This window comes from Hyperolius riggenbachi, chromosome 12 (genome assembly GCF_040937935.1).
Source record: "Hyperolius riggenbachi isolate aHypRig1 chromosome 12, aHypRig1.pri, whole genome shotgun sequence".
Lineage (NCBI taxonomy): Eukaryota > Metazoa > Chordata > Amphibia > Anura > Hyperoliidae > Hyperolius > Hyperolius riggenbachi.
The window spans coordinates 55317155-55329602 of NC_090657.1; positions in this window are offsets into that span (position 1 = coordinate 55317155).

The following is a 12448-nucleotide window of genomic DNA, read 5'->3' on the forward strand; positions in this document are numbered from 1 at the left end:
ATACTATAAGATGTGGACTTCTTATCTATATATGGACTTCCTCTGTTGTAGAGTGATATGGACACTCCCTTTTCCCATATAACATGAATTGGATCATGGACTTTGTGGTCTCTTGGTTTCCCCCTCCCCCTCCTTTCTGGACTTCGGTTGTGGACATTATGATATCTCCTCAAGTTTTGGACTTGTATTCCGGATTTGAACATGTTCTGCGGCCGTTGTGCGTCGACCTTTGATTGTGCCTACCCGTCTGGAACTTGGATTTGGAATTCCGGATCTCTATGAACTCAGCATTTAATATGGGTATTGGCCCTTTAAATATTGCCCAGCACTGTGACCTCGTGGTTGGCGTGCACCAGTCACTTGGCACCTTTGACTCCTTTGTCCCTTTGAACTTTGATCTTGGAGCCATATTAATATGGTATGTATCTTGGGAACTGGCCCTTTAAATACTGGTGCTCTAGTGGTGTATATATATTTGTATAATGGATGTATGCAATGTATGTATATATATATATGCCTTGTTGATGTATATGCTTATGAATATATTTTTCAATAAGTGTATGTCATGAAATATCTTTTTCCTTTTATCTCCCTTTATTTTCCTCTTTGGGGCTGTTTTATGGCGTTTTATGGCGCTTCTGGTGCCTTTCCTGGGCTTCTACTACTCATCTCGCGGCTTCCTGGTCCGCTGATGCGCTCCAGTGTGGTCCTCAAGCTCTCCTCACTGGACTCCGTTATCTCCGCCTTTGATGACGTCATCTTCGGGCGGCATGTTACGAACGTCTATGCGCCCCAGTATGGTCTTTACTCCTTCCTCACTGGCCTCTGTTGTCTCCGCCCATGCTGACGTCACCTTCGGGTGTCAGCGCTCATTGCATGCCCTCCTCTGCTCTCATATTTAAACGCCGGCTCGGCGTGCACATCTTGCGGTGTCCTCTCTCTCCTTCAAAGCGGGGTGACGCCCGCGGAGCTAGTGGGATAGTCAAGTTGGATACCGACTCTTCCCTGCTACTTGCATCCTATCTGACTTACGCTGTGCCTGGGGATAAGTAAACCTTTTCTTCCTTGCAGCACTCACCATTTGTTTCCTTCTATGCACTTTACTATTGGGCTGCTCCAACTTATCATATTGATCACTAATCATTGTATATGTATATCTTTTTGCAATTTTTAGCAATGTTTGCACGTGTTTGATGCACTTTGGGATATTATCCCCTTCCTTTTTATCACATTGTTGCTGAACCCGGGTTCAAGCATTGGTGGTGCTCTTTTCAGATGCCCACCTTGCTGATTTGATTATATATCTTTTGATTGATTGACTGTCTTTTTGGATGCAAGAGGTTGTTTGCATTTATTAACATCATCATTATATGTATCATTATTTGATAGCAGGGAATTGTCTTATGCCGTTTTTTAATTGTTTTTATCATGTTGAATCTCATTATGGTCTTATTATTAATACTTATTATTCAATAAAGTATGTTTTTGTAAATTTACAAGTGGTGCTGTGCATGGGGGCTTTCTTTTTCTCTTTATTTTAGGGTAAAGACATTTGCTTTTAACTTAGGTCAGTTTAGTGTTAGGACATCTGCTCTGGAGATTTACCTCAACGTTGGTGCAGATGTCCAGTATATCTATATTTTTGCATGCAAAACTATGATGGAAGCTAAAATTTCTCCATAGACCAGTATTGCATTGTTTGGATGCGGGCGTACATTTTAGTCCAGGGGGGGCGGTGTGCGCCACAGCGATTAACCATTCAATTGTACAGTATTGGGTCAGGGATGCGCAGCCTTTTACCTATATTTTGTAGTCAGGTTCAGGCCGAAGCCGTACACCAAGTCTGGGATATCACAGTACAGAGTAGCTAGGCAAAATCGTAGTCAATAACAATCCGGGTTGTACATGTAAGTCAGATGTCAGTCGTATCAGAAGGATCAGGCAATAGAGAAGTCAGGGACAGGCCGAGTCGAACATGAGTATCAGATGGCAGCGGTACAAAGTGGACAAGACAGAGGCGAGGTCGAGAGGCAGGCAAAAGTCTACGAATCTATGAATTACAAAATATATATAATATACAGAAGATACAAGACTGACTAACTAGAGTACATATATATTGTGTGTCTACACAATATATTAATGTAGCTCAAAGATAGCTAGCTAGGCCAAGATCCAGCGAACTGATCAAGGCCAGTGAGCGACTGACTCACTTAGCCTAATATAGCAGAGGTGAATGAGCCAGGCCAGCCCTCAGGAGGACGAGTCTACCTTAGACACGTCTCCTGAGCCTGTAAAGGCCACTCTGACTCACGCGCATGCGACCAAGAGAACTGCGCACACCTGTAAAGGCCACTCTGACTCACGCGCATGCGACCAAGAGAACTGCGCACACGCGCGCCCTGACTGCCTGTCGGAGAGACAAAACAAGACAAATAAGACAAGACAAATAACATTTATATCGCGCTTTTCTCCTGGTGGACTCAAAGCGCCAGAGCTGCAGCCACTAGGACACGCTCTATAGGCAGTAGCAGTGCTAGGGAGACTTGCCTAAGGTCTCCTACTGAATAGGTGCTGGCTTACTGAACAGGCAGAGCCGAGATTCGAACCCTGGTCTCCTGCGTCAGAGGCAGAGCCCTTAACCATTACACCATCCAGCCACATCCAGGAGAGACGCCGGGGATGCCATCTGGAGCTGCCGACACTGGTACCCCTCACGCGATCGAGTTCCGCGGGAGACGTCGCGGGACCCGCCGGGATAAGGTAACATCGTTACACCCCTGTAGCAGAAGCACAACAAAATAGGAAATCATGAAGGATGAAAACACATCGGCCAGCCAAGAACACATTCCAGGAGATGACGGAGGCTTAATGTTTAATAATATTTACTTTCCATCAATATCAGAATAGGTCCAGTGGTACAGTTATCTCTATAAAAGCAGTGGAATTCTGGTACACTCATCTGCAGTCCAGAGCAGTGGAAGACTTACATCTAAAAAGCCTTAACTAGATGTGGAAACAAGTAACTTGTCTATGCATGAAAAAACACATAAAACGATGTGCAGAAAAACGACAGCAAATGTTCTGGATTACTGAGCCCAAAGTTAAAACATCTGGCTGTATCAAATGGCAGATTGCTCACTGAAGGCCTGCACACAAAAGTGAAGCTTTGTGTAGAGGTTCTTTTCAGGTAGGGTGCTAAACTTATGCACACAAAGTTGGCGATTTGAGTAGAATGGTTATCTCAATGCTGTCAATGCTCTCAACTAATGGTTATCTCAATGCTAATAATTACAGACACCTATCCATCTTGCATCACCATCAATGAGATAATTACAGACAGACACTTATCCATCTTGCATCCCCATCAATGAGACATCAGCATGGTCTGCAGTAGGACAATGGAGTGCAGTCAGCAACCTTTGGTACATTTTCAACGTGCAAGCAGCACACAGTAATTTTACCGGTAACCCCGCCAATAAGGTTCATGGTACCGCATGTTATGTTTCTTGAATAGTGCATGGTACCCTAGTAGCATATGCTTTCGTTTGGTATGCTAATTGTGCAATATGCACTACCATATTTTTGGGAAAATGCAATGCACCTTTTCTCCTCTAAAAACAGGTAGAAAAAGTCCCTGTGTCTTATATTCCAAAGACAAGTTGTCCCCGACTTATGATCGCCCACCAATCGAACTGCTGCAATGTCGGAGACTCCCTGTCTTGTCCCCATTTGTGGTACTCCAGAACCACCTGGTCTCCTCTGCTCCCCATGTGTAAAAATAATTAGCAGCAGCGTGGCCCACCTAATCACACATGGGGAGCGGAGGAGATGGGGGGAAGGCTGGAGGACCACACATAGGGACAGAAGGGCACACAGGAGGACGCACAGGGGGACTGGAAGACAACACAGGGGAACAGGAGGGGACACGGGGAGCACACAGGGGGACCGGAGGACAACACAGGGAAACAAGAGGGGGCACAGGGGGCCCGGAGGACCACACAGAGGAATAAAAGGGGACATGCGGGGGCAAAGAGGGACACACAGGGGGACTTGAGTAGGATACAGTGGGACAGGGACATAAGGGGGCAAAGGAGGACACAGGGAGACAGAAGGGGACATGGGGTGGACAGAGGGGGACCCAGTAGGACAATGGTTGGGGAGTATATCTACAAAATGCTCTTGGAACATGGACACGCTAGGTTTAGTACATATATATATTTTCCCCCTGGTTTTCGCCCTCTAAACCTAGTTGCGCCTTATATTCCAAAAAATATGGTACTCAATGTCTGGATTACAACTTGCATGACAACTTTACAGCATGTTGCTGAATACAATCCAATGACTCGAAATAGAAAGTGAAAGTCTTAAAGAACTGTATTCAAGTAAAGAAGAGGACAAAGTCAGCAATAGATGTTGTGGTTTATGTTCTAGGAAATTGAAGGTCTTGTCATTAAGGTTAGAGTAATATAATAAACTCCTTAAATGATGCAACTGTGGCCACTGCATAAATGATGACCAGATGGGGGATGCTGGCAAACATTTTTCAAACTTCTCACTTTGCAATTTTTTCCAGATTTTAGGGTCTAAAAGCGGTGCTGTTTTTTTGCATGCTTTCAGAACCTAAAATTAGAAAAAAAAATCATACTGCAGAGATCAGCTCAGTATTTGCTCAACCTCCCTGAGATCCAGCAATTCTCCCTCTATGCTTCTGGGTGGCGCTGTAACCCTGTAGTGAGATTGCCTTCTGTCCTCATACAAACAGCGAACTCACCAAAGGGTTGCAGAGCCTCCAAGGACTAGAAGGAGAATGGCTGCCAGCGTCTGTATCCCAGGGGAGGTGAGTTGAAATGCCCACTGCGCGTTACACTCAGCATAGACCTCCTGGCGACTACCACGGTCGGGATTACCGCTCCTGGCTTCTTTTTTCCACCCCGAGCCTGACTCGGGGTTACCGCCATGGAGGTTAACATCATCTGATTGATGCCTGCAAGGAATTCTAGGATCTTGAAGTTGTTTTGCACCTACAACTTAACTGTGTCTCTCCAAGTACTGGTTTATACTCATTGGGAATTACCTGGACTGCATTTAATATTTATTGCACCATTAAAAGACCCCATTTAAAATACGCGAAAAGCAATGTCTGTTTTCTTAGATGATGAGTCATGCAGTTCCAAACGCAGTTGGCCCAATGAAATATAGCAGATTATGAGGGAATGGCGCTTCTCACACAAACAGGTAAATTAAGCAGAAGCCATCGCTGCACTTGGCGACAGGAGGCGTTTTTGGCAGCCCGCTCATCAGGCATTCTACTGCCAAAAATACAGATTAAACTCTGTTTTGGGGAATTGGTGCTATTCACAGTGCAATTGGCTCTTCAAAATATTTAAATGTATAACCTAATTTGAAAGTGAAAAAAAGGTAATTTAGAGTATAATTGATGTTAGAGAGGAGACACCGGCATTGTTACGCTGTTAGATCTTTACGGCTAATGCGGTTTCAGAGCGGGAGGATTAGATTCGAAAGCCAGACTCTCACAGAGCTGGACAACAGAAACTAAATATGTAGAAAGTTAAAGCAAACCTGAAATTAAATTTAAATAGAAAAACAGATGGAGAGGGAAGGCTCTGGGTCCTATAGATCCTTCCCGTTCCTCTCCTGGTCCCCACGTTCCAGCGATGTCACCTCCTTTCAATCTGCTCCCGCGGGAGGCTTTGGAAGTCTTCAGGAGCCTGAGTGCTCCTGAACATGGGTGGCTCCTTACTGCGAGTGCATGAGAGAGCGCTCTCACGTAGGCATAGTATGGAGTGCTCCTGAATCCTCCCATAGCCTCCCGTGGCAGCACAGAGCAGTTTTCGACCCATCACTCGAAGACTGCTAACAGGGTGATGGCGCAGGAACAAGGGGACCAGGAGAGGAACGGGACTGGACAGTCCAGAGCTCACTCCAACCTGAATAATTGCAAATACCTTCAGATTTAAAGGACATCTGAGGTGAAAATAAACTGATGAGAAAAACAATTGTACCTATCCTCCTTCTCCTAAAAATGACTTTTTTTTTTTTTAGATATCCCACAGTTTTATTTTATATTTAAATCTAGTTTTAAATCTAGTTTTTAAGTTTTTACAGTTTCATTGTCTCTGCTCAATGACACCTTCATTGAAGTATGCCAGAGCTCAACTCTATGAAATATTGAACCTTTTTATCTCTTTCCTGATCCAGAAAGCCATTTACTGACAGGAAAGTGTTTGATGGCTGTAATTACGTATCAGTGAGGGTTATGCTAAAGTCTGACCCAGTCCAACCCAGTCCCGACCTGGATAGAAACTGTCACTTGAATACCTGATGTTTAATTCTTTCAGGCAGAGAAAGAAAAAAAGGAACACAGCCCAGTTATTTGTGTGCATGGCCCTATACATACACATGTCTATCTCATCATGGCACATGTCACCTCGGTTGTCCTTTAACCACTTAATGACATGCTGACTTATAAAAACGTCCTGCTAGAGCCTCTTAATGGCTCCAGGACGTTTTTATAAGTCAGACAGTGCTGCTGCCACAGTGCGCTTGCATGTGTGCGCGTGTGCACATGCGCACTCCAGCACGTGCACATGCATTCCCGTGCATGTGAAAATAGTAACACCCCCCCCCAAAAAAAATACACCTTTATTTCCAAATGATATATTGTCAGCATATTTTGTACTAGGGGCATAATTAAAATCTTGTGATAACCAGGACAAATAGGCAGATAAAATGTGTGGGTTTTATGTACAGTAGCAGTGTTTATATTAAAACCATAGGGGATGAAATTGGCAAATAGTGTATTTTTTCATTTTTTTCCTTGTATTTCCCTTTAAAATGCATAGAGCATAAAGAAATTAATGAAAACAAATACCTAAATAGCCCAATTGGTGGTGAAAAAAACAAGATATAGATCATTTCAATGTGATTAGTAATGATTAAAGAGAACCCGAGGCGGGGTTCTGACAATGCTATCTACACACAGAGGCTGAGTCTGCCTATACAGCCCAGCCTCTGTTGCCTCTGTTGCTATCCAGATCCCCCCTAAGTTCCCCCTGCGCTCTGCTATCCCCATTCCCACAATGCATCACTCCTGAATATTCAAATTACCTCTTAATGCCCATGAAGATAGGCTTACATCCAGAATCGCTGGTGTCTAGCAAGCCTATAGCTTATACATTTTACAGGGCTGAATCAACCCCATATGCCGACATCCTGTTTCAGACTGTTGGTCCTCCTCCTCCAGTGCATGGCAGGGATTGATATGGCTCTGTACTGCTTATAATATGATAAAATAAAAGTTTTTAACTGTACTTCAAATTGTCTACTAAGTGTAAAAGAGCTGACAGCTGAAATAAACCATTTATAAATTGCAAAGAACAGGGAGCACTTGAACTGAGAACTTCACACACTTTTATAAATGCATTACCGTGTTCAGAATAATGATCTAAAACTATTTTCACAGAGTTTTTTTTTATTTTTTTGTAACTTTTTTTTTTGCCAGCCAGATAGAGCTTCTTACATTGCGTATTTTTGTGCAGCTATTTCTAATGGCATCTTAAGAAAGTGCGTTCAGCTCCGGCAGTGTTTGGTTGAGGGGAGTCTTATTAGCTCTCCTACAGCTACTGCTAAAGCTTAAACATATGAAAAACAGCTTGACAGCAATACGTGTTAAAAAAACATGCTAAATGCTTTGTTGTGATGGTGATCAGCAAATGTAGGAAAAATAAGGCATTTAATAGACCAACCTCCATAGGGTTCCTCCCAGCATTCATGTAAGGATCGGAAACATACAGAGTTGTGGAAAAAAAGTGAAATTGAATGACAGGGAAAACATCTGTTTCCGAAGGGTAACACTTTCATATTATACTTATTTCAGTTTGGAAATTCAAACCTTTACAAATGCCCATTGAGATGGATTGCTTTTAATATGCATGCATGGCAGGGGTAATAAGCATGTCCATGTCTGTCTTGCATGATCCAGGGCTGGATTTCACGAGAGGACACAAAGGCCTGGGTCTTGGGTGGCTGCTACTCAAGGGGGTTGGCTGAGCATGGAAGAGGGGTGGCTTTATGTGAAGGAGGAGGTTATAAATTGAAAATAGAGGCTCAAAATTGGCACAACACATGGAAGAAGGGAATGGCTGTACATAAACTGTCCTTCACATGGATGTTACGCATGTTAGAGGGGTAGAGGAGGAAGCACATGGGATGGGAGGTTGTTTTTGAATGTAGAAGAGGAGCCACAAGAAAGTTGGCCTAGGGAAAAGTTTAAATCTGGCCTTGTTTGCATTACATGCTAATATTTGCATTAAAAAGGTGCAGTGAAAACAGGCTTTGAATGTTATGAAAGAGAGACACAATAGGGGAGAGAGCTCACTCAGTGTATGTGAAATCTCTGTGGGCCAACAGGCCATAGAAAGGTCTCACCTGCAAGTGTTGCTGGTTGTGCCATATGAGTGCACCAGCTCATAGACTTGTGTTCCACCAGGGGCATAACTACAGGGGAGCAACCCCTGCAACCACCCAGAGCTGCAAGGGGCGCCCAATTATTAACCTTCCCCTCCTCCGATACAAGGGACTATTCTTCAGATACGATGTTTTTGTGGCTACGCTTGTTGTGGGTGAGAAGATCATGATGGCCACACATGTTTTATGACCCTAGTACGATGGGCCCCAAGGCCGTGAAGGGCAAGGGCAATGGAAGGGGCATGAACATTGAGAGGACCTATGGATTGTAGTTACACCACTGCATCCCACTATGCTAGAGACAGGGCTCATGGCATCCTGGTTTCCTTTCTTCTACTTTCCAACCCATGATCCAGCCTGATAGGTGACCAGTGCACAGGGGCGTATCTGGGTAATATAGCGCCTATGGCAAACACTGAAATTGCGCTCCATATCCATACTGTAGGTTTCCCTTCAGTATGGATATCCAGAGGTGATCTCCATCCCAGTATAGGTAGCCAGAGGTGCACCCCTCCCAGCATAGGTATTTAGATGAGTCCCCCCCCCCTCCTTATAAGTAGCTTCCCCAGTACAGGTTGCTAGAGTTAGCCCCCCAAGTATAAGTAACAAGCGGCATCCCTCAGTATGGTAGTGGAGCATGAGAGAGGAAGGAGCAGAGGGAGGAGGAGATGGCCATGGCGCCCATGGTGCTGTGGCACCCATGGCATTAGCCATGCCTGCACCCCTCTAGATACGCCTCTGCCAGTGCTGCTCTGCCTCTATTGTCATTTGTGGTACTGCATTGTGTGGCAGCTTAGTGACAGAGGCGCTCTGTCTATAAGATCACCCCACGCATGGGGATGTTGCCTGCAGGGCCGGCGCTACCATTAAGGCAAAGGAGGCAGCTGCCCCAGGGCCCCAGAGCTTGTAGGGGCCCCCAGTGGCTACAAGAGGAAAAAAAAATTTCAAATCGGCCTTATAGTTTTTGAGAAAATCAATTTTAAAGTTTTAAAGGAAAAAAAAACACATTTAAAAACCTGCCGACTTTAATGGTTAATAGCAAATCCAGCTTAAATGCTAGAAACCCTAAATTTGCAGGATATGTTAAGGAGATCATTAGGAATAAGAGGAAAAAACAATTTTTCAAAAAGACCTGGGGGGGCGTGTCCGCCGCGCAACTACGCTGGACGGATAAAGAGCGAGCTCCGTGCAGACTCCAAAGAAAAGCGGCAATAAAGAGTCCCAGAGTGCCCCAAAACTTCCCCACGGGCAGCCCGAGATGGCGGAATCCCAGATGGAGCTAGAAATCTCCATGAAACGCAAAAAGGGAGCTCTCAGACCTCACAAGCTCCCGGAAATCTTCGCCAGCTTACAGGCCCGCGCAGCCAACAAAGATGGCGCCGGCAGCGAGGCAAAGACGCTTACCTCCCGGGACCCCACGAACACACTCCAGAACGCATCCCAGGCTGCAGATCGTTCCTCTCCGACGGATGGTGACTCTTCCCCGGACATCGGATCCCCGTCATCCAGGAGCCCGGTCAAGAGCAAACTGAAGCTCTCAGACTCTAGAGAGCAGGTAAGCTCGGCGGCCATGCTGCCTCCTCCCCCCGAGCACTTCACAGCACTAGAGCAGTTCCCGGCATCAGACCAAGGCATAACGCAGACATACTTGAAAGACCTGCTGGTCTCACTCAAAACATCATTCACAGCCGATATACAGCGAATCACAGCTCACCTCCAATCATCAATCAACACTATGGGGGACAGAGTCGCCACGGTAGAAGAGGGACTAGCCATGCTAACAAAGGAACATAACAACTCTGTTGATAGATGGGAAGAAGATCAGCAAGATATCTCTTGGCTGAAAACAAAAGCAGCAGACTTAGAAGACAGGAACAGGAGATCTAACCTCAAATTCAGAGGAGTGGACGAGTCTGTACAGCAGTCACAGCTAAGAGAGTACATCGGGGCCCTGGTCAGCAAAACCTTACCTCAAATATCTGATATTGAGAAATCCATTGAAAGAGTCCACAGACTCCCCAAACCCAGAAACCTCCCTGATAATGTTCCTAGAGACGTCATCTGTAATTTCCAGTTTTTCCACACCAAGGAAAACCTACTCCAACATGTAAAAAAGCATGGATCACTCCCTGACCCATACAAAGGAATCACCCTATTCTCTGACCTGTCACAAGCAACACTGGCTAAACGCAGGGCTTTGCTCCCCATCACTAGAGCATTAAGAGAAAATGGCATAATCTACCACTGGGGATTCCCCACCAAACTACTAATACCCAAAGAGGGGAAAACTCTTGTGATCCTCACAGCAAATGATGGAGCGAAACTCCTCACCTCCTGGGGACTGAAACCCGCAGCTGAAACACCTAAACAGCATCACTTCTCTCCCGCTACAAAAGTTCCTCATGAATGGCACTCGACATCTTAAAGGAGTCTGCCAGCCACAAAGACAGATCACAACTAATTCATTTAGGATGACCTGCTTACCCCAAGACTCATCCTATACAGGTTTCCCACAATCCAGAGAAGCTTACTGCAACTCCTGTGAAATATCTTTGTTCTTAGGACTACTCTTAATATCTACCTGCTTTCTCACCACCCCTGAAGGAACTTTGTTCTTATCATCTAAACCCTATCTCCTGCAAAGATGGTCGTTTCCCCTAATCCCTCCTAATCCCTTGGAGTACTTCTGGAGTACAACTGAACCACCACACCACAGATACTTGCAAGCAAACCAATGCAACACTACTCTACGCACAAAAAAAGACTATGGTTAACATTACTTCAATTAATGTTAAAGGACTAAATGTCCCAGTGAAACGCCACTCCATGTGGAAAGAGGCAATCAGGTTAAAGACTGATATCCTCTTTATACAAGAGACCCACTTCAAAGAAGATAACGCCCCGAACTGCGCACACCCTAATTTCCCACAAGTCATCTACAACAACTTTCATAAAAAAAAGAGGGGTACTAATCGCTTTTCAAAAAGACTTAATAGTTTCAATCAATTCTATTGAGAAAGACAATCAAGGCAGATACATACTCATATCCTGCTCCATTAACCATACCCCCTGTACCCTTCTCAACCTGTATGCCCCTAACACAGGCCAACTCAAATTTCTTAAAAAACTTATCTCCAAAATTATAAAAGATAAACCACCTGGTCTAATAATAGGAGGGGACTTCAATATTATCGCAGACCCTGCACTGGACTCCTCCAACAAACGAAACAAATCAATACCAACGATCTCCTCACTGCTAAATGTATGTGATCTATATGACTCCTGGAGGATTTCCCACGGCTCAGAGAAAGACTTTACCTTTTACTCCCATGTCCATCATACCTACACAAGGATTGACTTATTCCTAATAGACAGAGCATCCCTGACAAAGGTCAAGAACACAGCAATACACTCTATCACGTGGTCTGACCACGCACCAATCTCTCTACAAATAGACCTATCTTCCCATCCTACTCCTAGACCTCCTTGGAAACTCAATAACTCTTTATTGTATCTTGAGAAAAATAAGAAAGACTTACAAAAAAACGTACTAGATTATTTCGAGCTAAATAAAGGGACGGAAATTGGAGAAGTTACCACCTGGCTAGCCTTTAAGGCAGTCATAAGAGGCTCATTAATTAAAATAGGCTCAGTAACAAAAAAGGCCAAAACCAAAAAGCTGAACCACCTGTTAGACAAAATAAAAGAAGTAGAAAAAACACATAAATCCCAACCAACACCAGAGGTCGAGCGGTCACTGTTTTCACTTAGGCAAGAGCTTAGAAGCTTGCTGAATCAAGAATATAACTTTCAACTAACTAGACTCAAACTATCCCAGTACCAACAAAGCAATAAAGCTAGCCCCTTACTAGCTCGCTTAATCCAAGTGAGACAAGCTAAGGGGAAAGTCACAAAATTAACTCACCCTTTTTCCAAAGAACATCTATTTAATCCTCAAGCT